Consider the following 20,829-nt stretch of genomic DNA (forward strand, 5'->3'; position numbering starts at 1 on the left):
AAAAGGTGAAAGACCAAATAAAGTTACAGAATATGTTGTTTTTTTAGCCACACCTTAGACCACTCTCCTACGTCTCATCACCCCACCCCCTTGTGCACAGCATCACAGTTCATACACTTTTTTTTAAGTGCACTTCAACCAGGGGGCACGACTACTTTCCCAAGTTCATTTTTTTTATTCTAGTACTTGCAGTTTGGCTTGACCGTTTACCATGTAGGACTACAAACCTCAAAGAGAAAATGATTGCATCTCTAGAGCTCTTACTATGCAGGGCTTTGAAAGATAGTGAATTGTACTATTATGGCGTGTTACTTTCAGTCAGGGTAGTAAAAGTTATCAAAACCTGGAGAGTTTGGATAAACAAAACTGAGCGGGCTGCTCTCCTGACAAGGGGCAACATGAAATTCATATAAATTGCATTTCAGCAGGGCAAGTACATTGTGCTGAACGAAAATTATGCAAAGCAAAGCAGTTTAACAGACCGCCTCTCCTGCTGGTTAATTAAACCATTTGCAACGCAGAACAACGGATGCAAAGCATATATGTGCAATTATTTCCATAAAAAGGTCACACGGATAAGCTCCGCCATACCACGAAAACGTGTTCTGGCCAGCAAATTCTCACTTCGCTCTTGAATGGCCACCTCACTCCACGTTAACCCAGAAACTGTTTTTAGCCCTTGACTTGCATGTTACCACCTAATGCATTCTGGGTGCTGTAGTCTTGGTTCACGTCCATACACCGGACTTCAAAAGTTAGTAAGTGAAATCCATGACTGGGAAGAGTGCACGATAACAAGGAGCGAGTCGGTTACCCTGCTCCCCACACCTCCAAGAAATACAACCCCCGTGAACTCACCAAAAGGCCCCCGCTCTCAGCATAGCCACAACGAGCAGTCAGCCAGCCACCTTGCCCTTCGGTCCTGAGCGTGCAGTCAGCATGCGGGGTAATCTCGGGAAGGCTCCTAATAGTACCAAGGCGGCAGAAACGCATAGGGTGACGACGAAAATGAGATGGAGACCTGACCTCACATCTCCAACCTTGAATCACAACAAAATTCAGACAAGTTTGAGCAGACTCGTAATGCCCTTGGAAGATATAGGTCACTGGTCCCTTTGCTATGCACCTCAATTCTCCATAATGAGCCCAGTATTCGCAAAGCCTCTTTTGGGGGAAATCTTTTCGGAGCAGGATGCTAATTCGTAGAAACCTATTTCCGATTCTCAGTGATTTATCAACAGCTTTCTTTTAGACGAGCTATGAACTCTAGGCGCACTACCCAAAAACCTTTAACCTGTCCACTGCCCCAGTCGACAGTTGGTGCATAACATCTTTTGGGGCATATGCTTTTAAAGCCACGTATTGTAACATACAATAACATAACTGTGCCTAAGACAGCTTGCACCAACGACACTTTCTCTGATAGTACTTACCTCCCTACACATTGGGTTTCCAATACACTGAGGGGGTCTCAGTATATGGACATTGGTGGTGTTTCAATAATAGTACGAGATGCTCGTTTGAAAACTCCCATCAAGAAAGGTTTAATTTTAGCAGATTGGTCTGTAACCTAAAAGCAAAATCACTGCTTAGTGGTGTTCTCAAATTCCGAGTCTGTTTAACATTATTATTAAGTGTGTGCTTATACGGCAAAATAAGAAATAATGTGATTTACAAGTCACGGGTCATCATATAAACAACATTTAAAAATACAACCCTTTGCATACTCCAAATTATTCACCATCACACAGATCTCTCTGGGCACCGATTGCAATGCAAACAGGATTAAATAAATTAAAATTGATAAATTTCTCATCCCCGCAAATCTGTACCCCCGTGCAAGGAATTTGCCTACATTGTTAGAACGGTACTGTTACTGTCTTAGCAAGCACCAGCGGCACTGAACTGCGGCAGCAAAAAAGCAGTGGATGAGATGCTTGAATTAGTGGCACTATCCTTGGGCCTTATTCCATGCCATCGTTTTTTGCTACCCTGTGCAACTACATCAGGCAGCAAGCAGGAAAACTGATGACAGACTAGAATTCAGCTAGTCTAGCTTCCTTCTCAAATCCATCCTGGTAAATTCTAGCCCTGTGACGACGTGACCAGCTTCACCCATCTTCGCTTGCATGCGAAGGTTTGTTCTCCCCAAGAGATTCGACACTAATAGTGTGTTTACAGCACTTGTTCGGAAATCCTACTTTTATCTGCGTTTTTGTCAAACATTGCAGATTTTGTGAACCCTTCAAAGTTTAAAAAAAAGGCTTAACAATGGTACAGAAGAACAAAAACCTTGCACACCCTTAGTAAGGTCTGCTTTGCCCATTGTAAAATGTACGACTACAAGTACCAGAATGCAAAGAGAAAGCAAGGAAGATGCATGGCACCAGATTAACCCTCTCACACGTACCCTGTGTCATCTGGGTTTCTGTGTGATTTGCAGCACTAATTTGGTATTATAAAACATTTGACTTCGCGAATGAGAAGAGTAACTTTGTCAATACTTGTTTTAAAATGGTGGGGGGAGGTGTTACGTCACAGGCAGTGCAAACTTCCAGTGCCAAGAGCTCACCTGGTTGCAGCTTCACTGGTTCTGCTATTCAGGGGCAGGGAGAGGCTGAGACAGAGTGGAATAGCTGACTGTTGTTGCAGAGCGGGTTTTCCCTGTGTCCATTCATTTACTCCACCTCTCGCGCATTCCACCTGCAGCCCTTGCCTGGGAGCCGCCCTTTGATTTTAAAAGGGCGGGCTGAGGCTGACTGAGTTGCTTTTATTATGCAGCGCGCGATAAACCCCAGTCCAGGGTGAACGCGTCACCCCACCCTCCCCTGCTATGATTGTTTCACACGCTAAAAAGCGCCAGCCGGAACCTACATGTTTAACAGAAAAGGGAGTGGAAAGCGCCGACGTGATTTAATTGCTCGTTTTACACTGAATGTGCGGTAGTTTACCTGCTGAAATTTTACTGTGTGAGAAATTCGCCAATATAGCATCTCGAGTTAACCATCCCTAAGCAATCACGTGTCAATTTTTTTTCTCCAAATCCCATCTCTCTGAAAAGTTGCCCCAAAGGTTTACAAAAATCGTTGTCCTTAATATGCATGGCACCAGGTTTCAAAACCAAACGGATCTTGTCAGTGTTTTTTACATTTGATTCTGGGCAACCTGGGGAAGGGCAGGAGGGAAACCCAGGCTCCTCTTTTCACCCTTTTGCTGCCTGATCACGAGGTACCTCAGGCCGCAACATATTCTAATAAACTGAGCACTCTCAGCAGCAGTAGCGGGACTAGGGTGGCGGGAAACCCCCAGAAGCAAGCCTGCTTTTTGTCTGGGCTTCGTTCTCAAGAACGTGAACTAGTGACATTCAACCCCGCAATCCGAGCGAATGGGGGAAATAACAACCGAACTGTGTTTGAGCCTTACATCCTCCGGATTGATAGTGGGAAACACTCCTGGATTCCCTTTAATCTGTGGTTGGTTTTGTGGAAGAGACTGCCAGGGCTCTGGTGAGGTGGTTGCTGTAACAACACCCCCTCCTCCGACACACCAGCTGACAAGGACTGGGGCTCCGACGGTTTTGAGCATGTCAAGCACTGAATCCTTCAGAGATGAGCATTGAGTGTGGAGAGGAGAACTGAGTTTATAGGACTCTAGGATTAATTTTCCTGGTTTGGAAGGCAGTTCCTGAGGTACGAGGGCCCTCAGATCAGTATTGGTTGGTGATGCTTCATTCCCTGATCATACAAACCCAAATATCAGATGCATGCATCCCGACACCCTGACATGGAAGTTTTGGGACTCCTGCAGATCTGGACGTATGAGGTCTGAGTGCCATGAGAGCTGTGGATGCTGCACCACAGATATATTGGTTGGGGGTCACACATATGCAGACCACCAGAATCGAGGTGCTCTGAGGTCTATGGCTGTGCCTGCTGTGTTCCTGCAGTTATCAGTTGCACTGGTTGAATTACCTCCCACCTGGATTGGTAGGGGTTGACTACCTGAGATAATGTTGGCCCAATTCCAAGAGATCAGGATGGTCACAGATATGTTGAGCTAGGTTGGGTTAAATCCCCATTGATCTGGAAAGGGAGCAAGGGCAAGGCACTTAGAGCTTGGTGTACCTGAGCTGAATCATGGATAAATGGATTTACAATGTTGTACTCAGTAGTGTAGCAAGGGCCATAAGGCAAGCAGGGAAAATTGGTCCCTTTCTCCATGGTTGGGAAGTAACTAAACCATTATAATTGAGGTGCAGGGCCTCCATCATTCACTTGCTGGCACATCAACTGCTGCAATAATGATAACCCCGGATGAAGGCTCATACATCAGTAATAAGAAAAAGTCCCTCAAATCTAAGAAGCTGGGGCTGTATCTCTTGATTTGATGAGGTCTGATTACCTTGTAGTACCTGGGTTGGTGGTGTTGAGTCTCTACAATGTGGAAAGGTCCGAGTCTTTGCTATTTTGGTTTGTGGTGTCAGAATCTCTAATGTCTTGGTTGTTGGGGCCTGAGTCTTTGATGCCTTCGTTGGTGGGGCCCTGAGTCTTTGATATCTTGGTTGGTGGGGTATGAGTCTGATATGTTGGTTAGTGAGCAGTCGTGAGGGCCTGCTCTCTGGGTTAGTGATAGTACAGGGTTTCTCATATCTGGGTTGGAGGGAGGTAAATCTGAAATCTGGCTTGCTTCAGACTGATTCCTCGAAAGCTACAATTGCGAGTTGAACTCACACAAAGTTGGGTTTGTGGGGGCTGGGTCTCTCCTATCTAGTTATTTGGGGTATAAGTCCTTGATAACTTGTTGTTGTGCTGCAAATCTTTGATATGTTGGTTGTAGTAGGACTCTCTGATACCTTGTTTGGGGGGAGTTCTGGGTCCATGAGATTTGCCTTAGTGCAGACTGACTTCTTGAAACCTATAATCGTGAGTTGAGTTCACATAAAGCTGGATTTGTGGGGCTGAGTCTCTTGTATCTAGTTAGTTGGGGGATCTAAATCTTTGATAAGTTGGGTGCGAGTCTTTTTTTATATTGGTTGACAAAGTAGGAGTCTCTGACACCTTGGTTAAGGGGGAGACATGGGTCCCTGGGAACAGGGTTGGTGGGTGCTGAGATCTGGACTGATAGTAGTACCGAGTCTCCGATACGTGGCCTGGTTTGGTAAAAGCAATGAATTCCTGGCATGTTTGTTGCTAGTAGTCCTGAGCACTCAGATCTGGTTGGACGGGACTCACTCCTCCTTTGAGCTCTAGTTTGGCGACATCGATTTCCCATAAATCAAGGTTGGTAGAAGGCTGAGTCTCTGGGATGGAGTGGAATTGATTCCTGAGTTTTGGGGTAGGGGTCTCGAACTGTCATAGGTATTAGCTGCTGGGAGGTGAGTCTGTCAGCTCCAGGTCTGGGGAAGGATGTTTTTCCGGAGAGTTTAGTCTGTGGATGGCACCCCATAAAGTCGAAGATGGCATGGCTGTTTCTTGGCATATGTGTGTTGATGAACGCATTACGTGAGCTGTGTAGTGGCTGAAGGGGAGGGGCCGTATTCCTTATAAACTCAGCTGAGCAGCTGCATTCCTGAACACAGCTGGGCGTTAGTGGGGGAAGGGAGACCCCCCACCCCCCCCCCCTTCTGTATTCACACTCAAGGACCACTTGCCTTACTCAGCAGCCAGAGTCGCCCCAGCGCCTTTTCATTCGTCATCCAGTCCTTTTACCCTGTTTTAGGCAGACACCCACAACTCTGAAGGACACTCCCTCCTTGCTACCAGGAGTCGCCTTTCATTCTTCCTTGTCCAGCAGCCACGACTCCGAGGAAGCGCACGCCGCAGCCGCAGGACTCAAGCGAAGCCCCCAGAGCCAGGCTAGGGTCTGACCCGCCCTGCCCCGGGTCAGGGTCCGAGCAAGGCCAGAGGCGCTGCGGTAGACGCGAGGTTGAAACCCTGTCCTCTGAGTAAGTTCAGTGTGCTGCTTCTCGGAGCGTCACGCCGTGTTTTGTTGACAGTTTGCGACGCATGTAACTTCAAAGTTACATGTAGCGCTTTAAACTTTTTGTTTGCTGCACTAACCTGTGAACTGTAAATTGTGCCTTGTTTCGTTGTCTGCACATATTCAACTATTGATGACTGCATGTGTTTATTTTTTTGTTTCATGAAATATTGTGCCTGTGCACCTGTAAGTTTCACAACGTCTTCCGTTGCTATAAGTTGTAGGCAATGCTCTTTTGCTGCCGCCCACATTTGTAGCCTGTAATTTACATTGACTGTGCTCGTTACCTGTTGCACTGTTACTTCTCTTAACAGAGGTGCAGAGGCCACGGGGATTTTGAGTGACCATGCACGACTGAACATTGAGGTCATTATACAGCTCGTGGTGGTGTGGAGGACTGTGCCCCCAGGGGTTTCACCAGAAACCCTGTATGCCCCCGAGCCTATTCACCATAATTTACAGAAACATCATAGAGGAACTTCAGTTTGCATCACGCCTAGGGTAACCAGATGACTCCATGTCAAAGGGCAAACACTGTTTCTTTCCCGAACTTTTTTTTTGCATGTCGGTGCGCTCTGGGAGTTGTAGTTTTGGTTTATTTTAATTGAGCCAGTTGGACCAAAACACCTGAAAACTATGATAAAACTAAATTCCAACAACAGAAAGGTGTCCTGGGGATATGGAGCCATTTGGTCACCTTAAACATGCATACTCATTTCTTTTACTTTCCTTTTGTGGTTTCCTAACTTGTGGCACTAATAGCGACATTATTTGCTGCCGGGTTTTGATTTGGGATGCTTGGAGTTTAGCAGCAGCGCTTCACGGCAGCGTGCAAAGTTTCACAGGGTTATGTTGTGGGAGCCACATGGTGAGAAGAGGAAAGTAATCCAAATATTGCACTTCATTCAGCAAGGCCCAGGCTGATAGGATCCAAACATACAAGAAACATGAATGTTTGTAAATATTGCCTAGCTATTTGTTGTGGGACTTCAGGGCAGAATTAAACACTTTGTAGTAGAGCAGTGGGCATTATTAGGTTTGGTTTGAGCCAAGACATTTTGATTTTACTAAAATTTTACATATAATGCACTTCTTTACTGGGGCTTTGAGCCAGCCCTCTTCATCCATTGGTTTGTTTTTGAGTCAGCCACATTTTCCTTCTTCCCACTACATAATATAGCATGGGACAACGGAGCATGCCACTTCACCCATTGGCCAACTTCACTGAGAGTAAATGTATTCTACTGTTTTCAAAGTAACAGACCCCGTTAGTGTCAGGGTCTACTATGGCGTTGTGTGCTTTTTGAGACCCAACAGTATTTTTGTGCGTAGACAATGTTTTTTTTTTTGTTTTGTTTCTGATGGCCTGCATCTCACCCAGCAATAAAGTTTGATGTCTGCCCTTGTAGAAGGATGCATCCAAATTTGAAGTAGTTCTCTTAAGAGCAAAGGACGACCATGGAAACCTGCTTTTGGAGATCGAAATTAATATATATTTTTGCTTTTATCCATTTTTTTTTTATATTGACATACTCGGTATCCTCCCCCACAATAAAACTGTGCAAAAACCTTGGCAAACAATCATTGGCAAAGCCAAAGGGCTGGTTGCCAATACCAGACGTATTGGCTTTGGCAATTTCTATTTTTTAGTTGTGACTGAATAATTTATCCTAAATTCAATCTCTCTTCAGTGAACTTTTACATACCTCCACTTACTGATGGCGTCTTGACCCGGGATGCATGCAAATGCCCCAAAGCTCTGCAGGTGTGGTTTATAAAGCATGAAGGGAAATGTATTTTGGAGAATATTTAATGGAAATATAGGGCCTGGTTACAACTTTGGAGGAGGTGTTAGTCCGTCCCAAATGTGACGGATATACCACCAGCCGTATTACGAGTTCCATAGGATATAATGGACTCGTAATACGGCTGGTGGTATATCCGTCACTTTACCGTCACTTTTGGGACGGACTAACACCTTCTCCAAAGTTGTAATCAGGCCCATAGTGTCTATTTCTCCCCCCCCCCCAACCAGAGCTGTGTTAGTTGAAGAGTGCCAATGGGCTGTAAGCCCCCCTTTATCTCCTGGGTGGTTACGTTATAGCCACCTGTAGGGTTATTACTGTGTTTGGATGGGTTAGAGGTGCTCTATCATCTCGGCTCCTTGATGGCTCTGGACTTTCTCTCGGTATATGGGGCCTTGTCATCCTGGGTTTGCTTCCCTATCTGATGGGCTAGGAAGCACTGTATTTTCGACTGCTGGTTTTAAATGGATTGTTCCCTGCTGCTGACTTTTTGGACCTCACTTCTATTTGGTATTTGGTCCGCAATGTCTCCTCAGGGGGTCCGCGAATGCTTACAAAATTAAATAATATTAACAGATTAGGTCCCCAACTTTCAGTAATAAGACAGCGCGGGGGGTCCCCCGATTCCAATAAAGATTCAGTGGGGGTCCCCGGACTCCAGTAATGACACAGTGGGGGTCCAGAGAAGTCAAAAGGTTTGCAACCACTGGCTTAGGCAATCTGTGCACTCTGGGTTGTTTACCTGTGGAGTCCTCCAACTGCTCCACTTTTCAGTTGCTCTTTCTGAGTTGGTTATGGGTTGGCTCAGGATTCACCCCAGAAAATGTTTTTTTTTGGGTGTTGGCACATTTTCAATCATGTGATTCAAGCCTTTTTTCCATTCTTTCTTCCAGTGGACATGAGGCTGTGTGACCCTTCTCAGGGGTGGTCCAAAAACATCCATTGCGTTTTGGATGCTGTTCTCCATTTTACTTTGAGACCTTGCTCCTTGTATTGCATTAGGCTCATAGTTTGCTTTCCCTTTGCTTGTTCCAAGCTTGTCCTTTCATCTCTACTCACCATATCCCATTGTAGTTTTTGCCTGTCGGTGTGTGGTGCCTGCCTCAAGGACCCCCTCTCCTCCTTTTGGGATACTCCCCTAGTGAAGCTTTTCGAGTGCACATGCGTTTTGACCTGTTGTAAGTATTGTGGGCTTTAACCATGCCCACCTCACACCCATCGCTTTAATTTGTTAGTGGACTTCCCTTTCAAAAATCACTTGATGTCAATGGTGAAAGCTTTATGTTTGTCTCTGCTTTGGGTGGTTTGGTTACCGCCTTGGACACTGACCCTGTTCCAGGGATAATTTCACAATTGCCAATATACTTTATCGTGGGCGGACGACTTTCTAGGTCGAGCACAAGAGCTCTGATGTGTTGTAATCTATCTGTGGGCTTTTAACAACACCCCCCACATGCCCATCACTATTAGTCATTCATGGGATTGCCTTTTAAAAATCCTTTATCATCATTGGTAACTGCGGTGCTTTTGTCCCTCCTTGGGGAAGATTTGTTACCATCTTGGCCATCGACCCTGTTACATGGATAATTGCAAGTTTGCTGATAGGTTTGACTGCAAGTGAACTTCTTTTTCCTTTTGTGTCTCCTTTGCCCTCACGGCTGCTGTGGTGCTTTGAATTGGCTTGTTTATGTCAACTGTTTTACTTCTTGTTTTCAATTTATGTGACCAGAAATGTCCGGCCAGGAATTTACAAAGCTAATAACTCTAACTCGAGCAAACGCAAGACCATTGCATTGCAAATGCTTGTTTCTTTTGTCTGCGCTTCGTATCTGCCATGGCGCTCAGAGCGCGAACTCTATCGTCAGTATCGTTTTAAAATTATAAGCACATTCTTTGCAGCATATTAACATTGTGTACTACTTTATGATGACACCAAGCTTCCACTAGACAAAAAGTATGTTCTCTTGGCTGCCATGGTGCTCACCACACTCGGAGCACAAATTGGATCAGTGGTATCGCTTTTACATTATATGCAGTCTGGTCTGCTTAGTACACATTCTTTACAGCAGGCATATTAACCATGTGCGATACCTTATGATGACTCCAAGTTTCCACTAGACAAAAGTACGTTCTCTCTCCAGAAAGAACATAAATCACCACCGTTATTTAGAAATTTTTATACTACTTGCACTTTATGAAGACTGGTACACTTTCTTTGCAGCAGGCACATTAACCCTTGCGCTGCCTTACGATGACTCCAAGCTTCCACTAGACAAAAGTAAATTTTTTCTGCAGAAAGAACATTAACCCTCTGCGCTACCTTATCATGAGTCCATACTTCCACTAGACAAAGGTACGTTCTCGCTCCAAAAAGAACATTAATCACCAGAGTTATTTGATATTTTTACATTATGTGCACTTGGATCTACTAAGTTCACATTCTTTGCAGTACACATATTCATTTTGGGACTTGTAGTTATATTTTTATAATGTGATACAAGCTGGAAGCCAGCCCTTGGAGTAGCATTCGTAGAATTGTCCAGCTCCCTTGTTCAATGTATGATTAGCTTCATTTTTCAGTTTTGCATTCTGGCACTTGTAGTTTTATTTTTATAACGTGATACAAGCTTCGAATACAAAGCAAAAACCTGACTAGATGAACTATACACATTTGAGTCTGTGAAACTTGAGCTGTGTGTGCTTGTATTTATAAAACTAACTTCGAGGAGAGCTTACAGTTGATTATGCTGTACAATGGTCAATATTTTATAACTAATATTTCAGTTCAAGACTGATTGAGGATCATTAATATCATGTGAGGTGGTTTTACTTAAGCATGTGAAAAATCATGGACGTTTTGTTCGACTTCTCAGACTGCAGTAAAGGGACAGTGATCCTGTAAGCATGCATTCTGGGAGTAGAATTATTTATTCAGTGCCCCACGGGCAATGTTGCCTGTACCAACTGCCAAGTAAATATGTTTTGCAACTGGAAGTAGTTTGTGTTTTAAGGGCCTTGTGTAAAAAAAAAAAACAAAAAAAAACAGTAGGCCTACTAGCCCTTTGGTTATATTCATAGCCACTAGAATTATGTGTCAGAAAGGACCAAAATATGCGGCGCGGTTGACCAATTAATGTGGCAAAAAAGTACAGTTATATATTTACAATGCCAATAGCTCCAACTCAAGTAAATGTTGAGACCTATTGCATTGCAAATGCTTGTTCACTTTTCTGCCTCTCCCTTTCTGTGTTGTGGATCTTCCTGTGTGGGATGTACTGGTCAGATTGTACAATGGTTTGGATGGAATGCACCCTCATGTGTGGTACTTCATCTTGTTCTTTGCTGAGGATTTTTTGTAGGATGTGGTTTATCTTTTAGCACAGTCAAGGAAAATATGTGGTTTGTGCATGGCATTTTGTGCCTTTATTACCACAATGAGATTTAAAAAAATGTTAATACAAAATAGATCCAAATATTATTCACAAAAAATAATGATTTGACTTACCTGGAAGTACAACAGCATCATTTTATTAGCACTTATCCTTCGGCAATGCACTGAAAGTGCCTCTTCAGTTACTGCCAAATGTTGGTACTAGCACTATGTCACTCATCCTTGCACTCATGCATCCGTTCCATCATCCTATAGCTCATTCTTTGAGTCACCCACTTACCCCCTTCAAAAACACAAGCTCAACAAACATACTCAACATAAATTAAAAAGAAGGAAAAATGCCTCTGCCCCAATGTGGCAGGCACATGCAGGTAATAAAAAATAAGGCATTGTAGCTGACAGTCAACTTCAAATGATATTTGGTAGCCACGTTTAGAAACAGGTTGTCCGCCATCCTGGAAAAGTTAAAAAAAAAAAATAAAAAAAAAAAATTGTTGGCTATCCTCAAATCAACTTACGTGAACTGACCACTGTGCAAACATTGAACGGGCAGGCCATCTTGCAATAGTATTGTTCATAGAGTATAATTGCTGCCATGATCCATGATGGCTGTTGCATTGCTTCTAAACACAGGGGCTGTCATGAAACGTTAAAACAATATCTTGCAATAGACAATCCCACTTTAAGATGGATGCCCGGTATAGAAGCTGAGGCCTTGCAGGATGGTGTTTACTGCGGGAGAAATGAGCAACATGCGAGCAGCCCAGTAGAACTGTCTAGGAACCTGCTGGGTATTCCACAAAAAAATAAAAAAAATAACATAAGGAAACAAACTAGAGGACCTATAGAAAGTGAAATTAGAAATATAAAGTACTTGCCAAATGGCACTGGAGTGCCACTATTTTCAGACAGATGTGTACATGTAGGGGGGTTGGGAGCACACTGCCTCACATCCCAGCACAGTCCGCCCCTTTGCATCCTGGTAAATGCAGTTCACAGTTAGCCCTTATCTATAGTTTTTCACCAAGGATGGTGCAGACATTGCTGTATATCTCTAGACACTTGTTTCTGGGTTTAGCCCTTCATCAGTAGAGATTAGAGAACAAAGAAAATTCATCTGAAGTTGCTGGAAATGCTGCCGAAATCCTCTCAGGTCAAGTACCACTCACAGGCACACAGGTGCATCTCCAAAGCTCGTCAGCTCGCTGGCTCAAGGGAGCCTTGTAAACCGGAAGGGGGGTTGGGAGCACACTGCTTCACATCTCAGATGTGTACATGTGTTCAGATGAAGTGCCGTCACCTACAGGGGAAGAGAACAATTGCCGAAGTGAGCTGACCAACTACTCATCGGTGTAACGTAAGACCCTTTCTTATTATTATTTCTTAAAGCTCTTTCTCTGTTGATTGCAAAAGGTCTAGCAACAGCCGCACTATCAATCTAGCCCTACAAATGTGTGACTAAGATATCAATTGAGTCACTGTTATTTCCCAAAACGTGTCTTCTAGTTCAAGCTTACACTGTGTTCTTACTAGTAGGCCACTGGAAGCACTATTTTCCATCAATAATTGTCCCTTTCAGAAAAAATGTTGTGGGTTCATAATTTATTAAGCATGTGATTAGGAAGGAAGCATTTTAGGATTCAATTACCAGACCTTAAAAAGAGACACAACATGGTTCCTTTTTGAAACAACAACAGCTTTAATAATAGTTTCTTTTCTGTAAAGATGGATTCCTGAATTGTAAAAAAACAAAACAAAAAAAATATATATATATTTATTGGAAAAGATGAAAACATTTTTACTACCCGTTTTTAGGTTGATCCTAGGAAGCGTGCAAGCGCTGTCTCTTGACATGATGTAATCTACATCTGTGGGCTTGCAACACACCCATCTCATGTTCTTCACCCTCATTCTTTCCCTAGCCTGCCTTCAAAGTTCCCTTGATATTGTAGGTAAATGCTTTACGTTTGTCCTGCCTTGAAGCTGCTTTGTTACTACCTTGAAGACTGACCCTGTACATGGATTATTGCACGATCGGCCATATAGCTAAGTGTGGCACACTATTTTTTCTTTTGCCTTGCCACTTCACGCTGTGGCCGTATGTTGTTTCTTCCTCCTCCTGGGACCCTTTCAATCTTTGTCAAGGCGAATGTAACCTTCTGTCCTTTCAAATAACACACCTATACACACAACCCAGAGCTATATTTAAGCACCTAGAATCTGATTTCTTCATGATTAGGGTAGGCTTAGTTCCGGTTCGTACTTGGAATACAAATCCATCAGTATCTCATTTCATTCTAAGAATGCAACTTTTGCAAAAATTAGTGACTATGTTCAAATGTTTACCAAGCATTTGTTCTCCCAGCTCACATTATAATATATAAACCTTTCTCAGCCAATCGCTGATTGAGGAAACCTGTAATTAGAATACGAGCAAATGCAGAACTGGCTCCTCCATTTGAGGGAATTGTGTGTGTGTGTGTGTGTGTGTTTGTGTATGTGTGTGTGTGTGTATATATATATATATATATATATATATATATATATATATATATATATATATATATATATGTGTGTGTGTGTGTGTATATATATATATATATATATATATATATATATATACACAGTGCTTTAAATGGGCCTGTACTGTCCGGTACGGAGCACCAGCACTTTTATTTTGAGAGGGAGAGTACCAGCACATCTCAAGAAAAACATAACTTTTAATTGGAGAGTACCGGCACTTCTCAGAAACAAGCAGGTACTCTGGCACAGAGTACCTGCACTTTCATTTTTCCATTTCAAGCAATGATTTTTATACATATTTATTTATTTATTTACATATTTTTGCATTTTATGTATTTAAGCTCTCTGCGCCTTATCTGCGCGTTACCGCAGAGACATTTGATAATTTGAGGATAGGTTATTTTAATGTTCTAACCTTTGACTGCACAAGATGCTTAGAGTAGCACAAAGGTGTCATGGTGACTACAAAAGTCAAAGAAGAAGGACTACGTGAGACACAAGCTCGAGATGGGCAGACGTCAGATTGCCATAGTGTCACACCAGGTCTCTAAGAGCAACAACAGAAAATGTGGTTAAAACAGACAATGGAAGCTTAAATATATAGTTGCTGTTTCAAATGCATTTATACTAATATTGAAACATATATATATTTAAATTATTTTAATTTGAACTGTACTTTTGAGTTGGGAGTATTTTAGCTTGTCAAATTTGAAAATAACTTCTGGATAAAAGGTTACATCTAAAAAACGTTCTTCATTGGCTGGAGCTCCCCTCTCCACATACATGGCCACTGCGTCTACACATTTGTTAGTTATGCCTGAGAACAGAAATAGCATGGCCAGCCTGCCTCCACATTCCCCCCAGCACGTCTCAGTGATCTGTGGTCTTTACTGTGTTCATGGCAATCACACATTTCTGTGAAAGTAAAGCCTAGTGTAACCTCTCCCACCATTCGATGTATTTTTAAGCTCACTCATGTCTGTACTTTTTTGTTTTTCAGCTGGGAGTAGTTTGTGTTTTAAGGACCTTGTTTGTAATAGTCTTGCTGTAGGCCTGAAAACATTTAAGGCACTACGCCCTCTAGAGGGTACATACATGGTTACACTGTTGCTTTCTGCCATTCTGTTTTAATGTCACTTTGCCCTCTAGGGGCTGACTATATGGTTACATGACATGTTTCTTTTAAATGTAATTATTATCATTGTGTCTTCTAGGGGCTGTTCTGAGTATTACAATCAAGATACTACAATATTAGCTGCACTCAGAAACTTGCCCAATAATGCTGTGCGGGGCATTCCTTTTACAAATATTTTTTGCCCATAACTCACCGTGTGGTGGTCCTAAGGCATTGGGACCACCATCAAAATGTGGAACAGGAGACACACTTTTTGTCTATGGCATCTCTGGGCACCCACCAGTCAGTGTCTTTTAAAGTTCGCTCAAGGCTGGAACTTTTGTTTTACAGCTGTGAGTAGTCTGTGTTTTAAGGGCCTTGTTTGCAATATTATTCTAGTAGGCCTGAAAATGTGTAATGCACTACGCCCTCTAGGGGCTAAATACATGGTTAAATACATGGTTACACTGCATTACATTTTGCTATTCTGTTTTCATGGGGTTATGCTCTCTAGAGGCTGACTATATGGGTACATGACCATGTTTCTTACAAATTGTATTTTTATAGTGATGTCCTCTAGTGGCTGTTCTGAGCTTTACAGTCTAGATACTACAATATTCATTGCACTCAGAACCATTATGCTTTGAAGGGTATTCCTTTTACAAAACATTTTTGCCTATAACTCGCCACTCGATGTGCTCTTTATGTCTAGGTCATCTCTGGGTCTCCACACTAGGTTGGGGGGACCCCAAAATAATAATATAATAAATAAATGCAACATTTTCAATTGCAGATAGAGGAAGAAGGTAAACGGAAGTGCTTTAGTTGTATGCAGGGCCACTAGAATTATGTGGCAGAAAGGACCAAATTATGGGTTAACCAATTTATGTGACAAGAAAAGTCCAGTTATGTATTACACCATTAGCTCGAACTCAAGCAAATGCTAAACCCATTGCATTGCAAATGCTTGTTTTATTATATTTGTGTACATTATATTTTGTTTCCTGATGCATACAAAAGCCACTACCTTCCACGGCACGCCATCAACTAGTAGTGTGTTCAGTAACCAGCGACCATTCTTATCTTATCTTTAGATCTGGTGTTAGCCAATATCTTTCAATTTTACTAGAATTATATTTATAATATATTTTCATATATGGGCTTTCTTCCAGCCCACTTCATCCATTGTTCTGTTATTGTGTCATTGACATTTTTCCCACCTGCCACATCATAGAGAATGAGTCAGTGGGTCAGACTACTTCAGCTGGGGTTGACTTCACTGTGAGTGATGACATTTTGCCTTTTTATATGGAGCAAGTTCACACACGAATTGGTTCCCTTAAGTACCAGGGACTACTATGGCAATGTATGCTTTATGAAAGCAAAAATTATTTTTGGGTTTCGTTTTTTTGTTGTTTTCATTAATTTATTATGTTTTTTTTTTTTTATGAGGGCCATTCAACTTTCACAATAATAAACTTCTGCAAAAACATCATAACTAAAAAACGACTATTCACAAACCCCAGAAATCTGGCAATCAACGCAAGAAGTATTGGCTTTACCGATACTTTTGAAATCTTGAATACAGCAATTGGCACATAAAAGAAAGCAGTTCTTTTTCACAAACTAATTCCTTTTGATTCACTGGAAGTAATCATTTTATGTTAAAATCTGAAAAATGGTCATCAGATGTGAGATTATGTGGCAAGTTTGTAGCAAGTTGACAAACATGTAGAAAATGAAGTGTCCATGTAATCAAATATTTTAAGTTGCCCAGGTCAAAGTACTATAGACATGTTTTCTCTGATAGATGTTTTATTTTCTGTGCATTTGTTCCATGCTCATATAGTGTGTTTGGTTGCAAGCTCTTTGTTTGCTGTCTGTTGGGAATGGGTCCTAGGTTTGCTCTGAAAGTCCTTTTGCTGCTGTAATACACCTTATTAATGAAGCTTTGTGCTGTCTCCCTTCCTCTAATCTGCTCATTTTAGGTGTTGCCTGGAAACATCGCCCCCACTTTTCAGTTTTTCATGTTTTTTACAGATAAGTACAGAAAGAAAACAATACATTTCCTGTCTGCATTTATTTTTAGAATCAGAAAAAATACAGAAAATTGGGCTTCCTTTGAATGACTCTTTATTCTGTCACCATAAATTCCAGCCAGTAGCTGAGCAAATTGACAGCCTAAACAATTGAAAAATCGATGATATTTCCTTAAATTATTGGATTTTTCTACAGACATTTATTTCATAACTGACCTAAGTATAATTTGCATCACTATGCATTTCAAATGTCATCAGTGATTTAATATGTGCGGTTATATGCAGTCCATCATAGTGGTGCAAGGTATATTTAGATCATTTATGTATGACTGGTGAATTTCATTTACATTTTGGGCCATAGGGGGTCCATTTGGGAACCCACTCCCACAAAAGCCAGGTATTCAGGGTGACCCTACCCTGCCACTTATATGCCATTATTAATTCTATTTTCAGGACAGTGAGACCAAATCCCAGTGTCCTGTCCTGCAATTGAAGGTGCTACATTTTTAGGTCACGCCTAGGCAGCACTTGCACGGTCTCTCAAGACATGCTGTGTGTGCTCTGTGGGCTTCCAGCACACCCATCATTTTTCATTTGTTCCTTGGTCTGCCTTTCAAAATTTCTTTGGTTTCTTTGGTAAAACGTTTGTGAGAGTCATCCATTTAGCATGTTTACCCTAATGTTTCTAATTGATAAAGGTGGTAGCTGACCCTGACTGTGCCCTGGGCTCTGTTTAACAGGCCCAATGCTCTTAAAAAAGGTATAATGTGAAATGGTACAATTGCAATTGGCAATGACAGACCCCTGTAAATCGCTAGTAGATAATGGGAAAAGAGCGATTCAAACTACCTATAAGTCCCTAGTAATTAATAGGGCAGGGAAGGTTACAGGCCCTGTAGATTTCCTGCACTGCTGTGTTGCCTGCTGTCATTTTTAAAGGCAGCCCTGCTTTGCAGACTGTCTTTAAAAAGTAAAATGTGTGCCAATTCATCTTTGGATTTAAAGGTATTTCCAAAGTGATAATCTACCTTATTTTTACATATGTCACCCCTAAGGTTTCCCATAGGTGCCACACGGGTGGGGTGCTATGTAACTATAACCAGCGGTATTATAAAAGATATCTTATATGCCCTGGTGAGGGAAAAACTGCACCTTTCATTGTTCCTCACAGTAAATGTTTAGCTCCATAAGCTCACATGGGAATATTTTCCTTAAGCATAAGTAATGCAAGGAAGGAGCTAAATGTATCATGAAAGAACTTAAAAGATTGGTAACAATTCATCCAATAACTTGCCACTACTGAATATATCATAACTAACACAGAAAAGAAGTTTATAGAACGAACTTTCCTGTGCCAAATTCCAGCTTGCTAGTGACCTCTCCTGATTGATCAGCTCTAACAGGATTAGGCAGGCTGCTTCGAGGTGATAAGTGGCCTGCACTGAACAGGGTTATCTGATGGGGAGGTTGTCAGATGCTGAGGCCAGGAAGGGGGCTAGGTAAATCGAACTGGGTTTCAAAGGAAGCAGAACAGAAAGGAATGCCAGCCAGGCCTGCCTTCTCCCCCTTCACCCCACAGATAGATCGAAGGCCCAGAAAATGAATTTTCAGATGTCTGTAGGGGCAAGGTTAATTGAAATGAGCCACACCAGTAGGTTTGTTTAACCAGGTCTTGCTCCTCTGGAGAAAAATCGTCCATCTTGGAATTTTAAATGGCAGAACTTTGTAGGGCAAGAAAATGCTACACTTTGGAGGAAGCTGTCATGCTTTTGGATGGCACCCTGCAGCTCATTGGACAAGGGTGCCCTCCAGCTTGTCCCCCAAGATGATTGAATAGAAGTGGCTGATCTGCTTTGCAACTCAGATCTGCTGGAACCCTGGTCTGCAACCCAGAGGACTGCACACTGAAGTATTGCTCCTTTTGCACACTGGAATAACAGCCCTAAGGACTTTGCCTTGCTTAAAAAAGGAATCTGGAGTGGACTCCTTAAAAGCAACAGAGCTTGCCTGAACCAACTATCATAAACGTCACCAGTCTAGAGTGCATCCAGTGGACTTTTAAGGACTTGACCAGGTGCATTGTGGGAATTGTGATTCTAAACTTTCAATGACCATCTTAAAGCTTTTAGACCCTTGAATTTGTGTTTTGAACACTTTGTACCCTCAAGAGGAACTTCACAAAGAAATTCCAGAAGTTTGGAGCAACTTTTGGAAAAAGCTCCATAAGTGAACGTACTCGCTGTCGCGAGTCAAGCCAACTACCTTAAACCAAGACCTGGTCAGGATTTCGGATTTGTCTAGCTGAAAGCTCCGGAGCTCCAGCCTTCTAGAATTTGACCACGGCCCCGCAGAAAAGCAGTCAGATGAAGTTGCATTGAAAGTGGTTTGCTGAGGAGGATTGCACGACATTGAGAGAGAGAAAAGCTCCAGAGAAATTTGTAAGTGCAAAGGTAAAATTTTGACCGAGTCTTAGTGTATCAGAGTAGGGCTCCATCACGGTCGGCTTCAAACTTCGATTTTGTCCCAGTCAAGCACAACCGGATGTCCCCAGTTGGCTCTATTGATTTTTAAGCACGAGAAAGCACATTTTTTAATGTGATCTTTAAAAATTCATAACTCTGGTTCCCTCTTGGATTTTTGTTGTTTTGGTGTCATTTTAAAGATAATATTTAATGTTTTTGTAAATTGGTGTGGGATTTTGTTTTGTTAATTTATTTACTGTATTGGTGTATTTTAAATGCTTTACATACCTGTCTCCTAAGTTAAGCCTGCCTGTCTCTACTAATAACCAGCTTTCAACAGTTTACATTTGTCCTACCTTTTTGCTGTTTTGTTTACGCCCTGGGGACTGACCCTGTTACATGGACCTGATCATTTCTGGCCATTTATATTAGTTTCAGCGCACTCAGCCAGGCTAGAGTCACCCTGACCTTGAATTTTTGCTGCAATTTACAGCGGATCTGCATGATCCGGCGAACATGTAAAAAATAATTAAAACTAGGTGTGGGCTTTTACATTTCTTCCAGAGGAAGTCCCAGGTGGGCCATGTCCCAGGGCACTGATATTTCAATGCGGTAAGCCACCTGCTGCCCCAGGGAGGACCACCTCCCTGGGGCCAAAAATATTGTGTTCGGGTGGGACCACTGGCCCTTCATCTCCCCGGGCCTCATCTGCCCTGTCAATGCGGGGGGGGGACATGCAGACCTCCCTTCCACTGGTGCGATTCATAAAATAAGTTCAGGGGTGCATGGCCCCTGTGCCCCTGAAACCCCCACCATCTTGAGGCATTATTTAAATTCAATGCAGGGAGTCTAGCAGCCCCCCCGCAGCCCTAAGGATTATCCACCTCCCCTGGGAAAGCAAAGTTTTCATCTGTCTTCCCTGCAACTAAATATAAATGTACAGGAAAGACAGATGCAATCTTTGGTCCCTCAAGCAGGGAGATACTACTAAAAGCAGCTCCCTGCTTGGGGGAGCAATGCTGACTCCCACAGGACGTGGGGAGTCGGCTAGGACCACAGAGGGACTTGAGGCTTCCCCCACTGTCCTGTCTCTCACACTCTCTTCCAGCCCATAATGGGATGGACGAGAGAAAGAGAGAGAGATATTTGTTGCAATGGTCTTTCCACAGGTGTGTCTGTGGTCATTTTACTTTATTTTGAAATTTAAAAATGTAAGGTTTATACTGAAAAGTGATCTCACTCTTTAATTGACAAATACAGTTTTCTTTTCTGTTTGTCCAGAAATATGTTATTCTAAGTATATAATCCACCAAAGTCTAAAAAATCACTGTCTCTTGTAGGAAAGTACCCTCTTTTGGCATAGTTACACCCACCTTTTGCCTGATGTCAGTGTGTTTTGACTGTTTTCACTTGGATCGTGCTAACCAGGACCCCATTGACTGTGCTCTCTTTCCCTAAATTCAGTTGTTCACGGTTTTTACACTTGACCGTTGGCATACTGGTGCCACCATGTAAG

The 20,829-nt window shown here is 42.5% G+C and overlaps 1 protein-coding gene and 1 pseudogene across 2 annotated transcripts in view; one reads left to right on the forward strand and one right to left on the reverse strand.

Moving 5' to 3' along the window:
* The first annotated feature begins 5,619 nt into the window (after positions 1-5,619).
* Positions 5,620-20,829, forward strand: part of ATP10B (ATPase phospholipid transporting 10B (putative)) — a 428,501-nt gene continuing 413,291 nt past the window's right edge. For both annotated transcript variants that reach the window (XM_069199372.1, XM_069199373.1), the window contains exon 1: positions 5,620-5,944. The gene's annotated coding sequence lies outside the window, so the exon portion shown is untranslated. The remainder of the gene's footprint in view (positions 5,945-20,829) is intronic.
* LOC138247551 (U6atac minor spliceosomal RNA) lies at positions 13,300-13,353 on the reverse strand (annotated as a pseudogene).

The sequence above is a fragment of the Pleurodeles waltl genome, chromosome 7 (assembly GCF_031143425.1).
Source record: "Pleurodeles waltl isolate 20211129_DDA chromosome 7, aPleWal1.hap1.20221129, whole genome shotgun sequence".
Taxonomy (NCBI): domain Eukaryota; kingdom Metazoa; phylum Chordata; class Amphibia; order Caudata; family Salamandridae; genus Pleurodeles; species Pleurodeles waltl.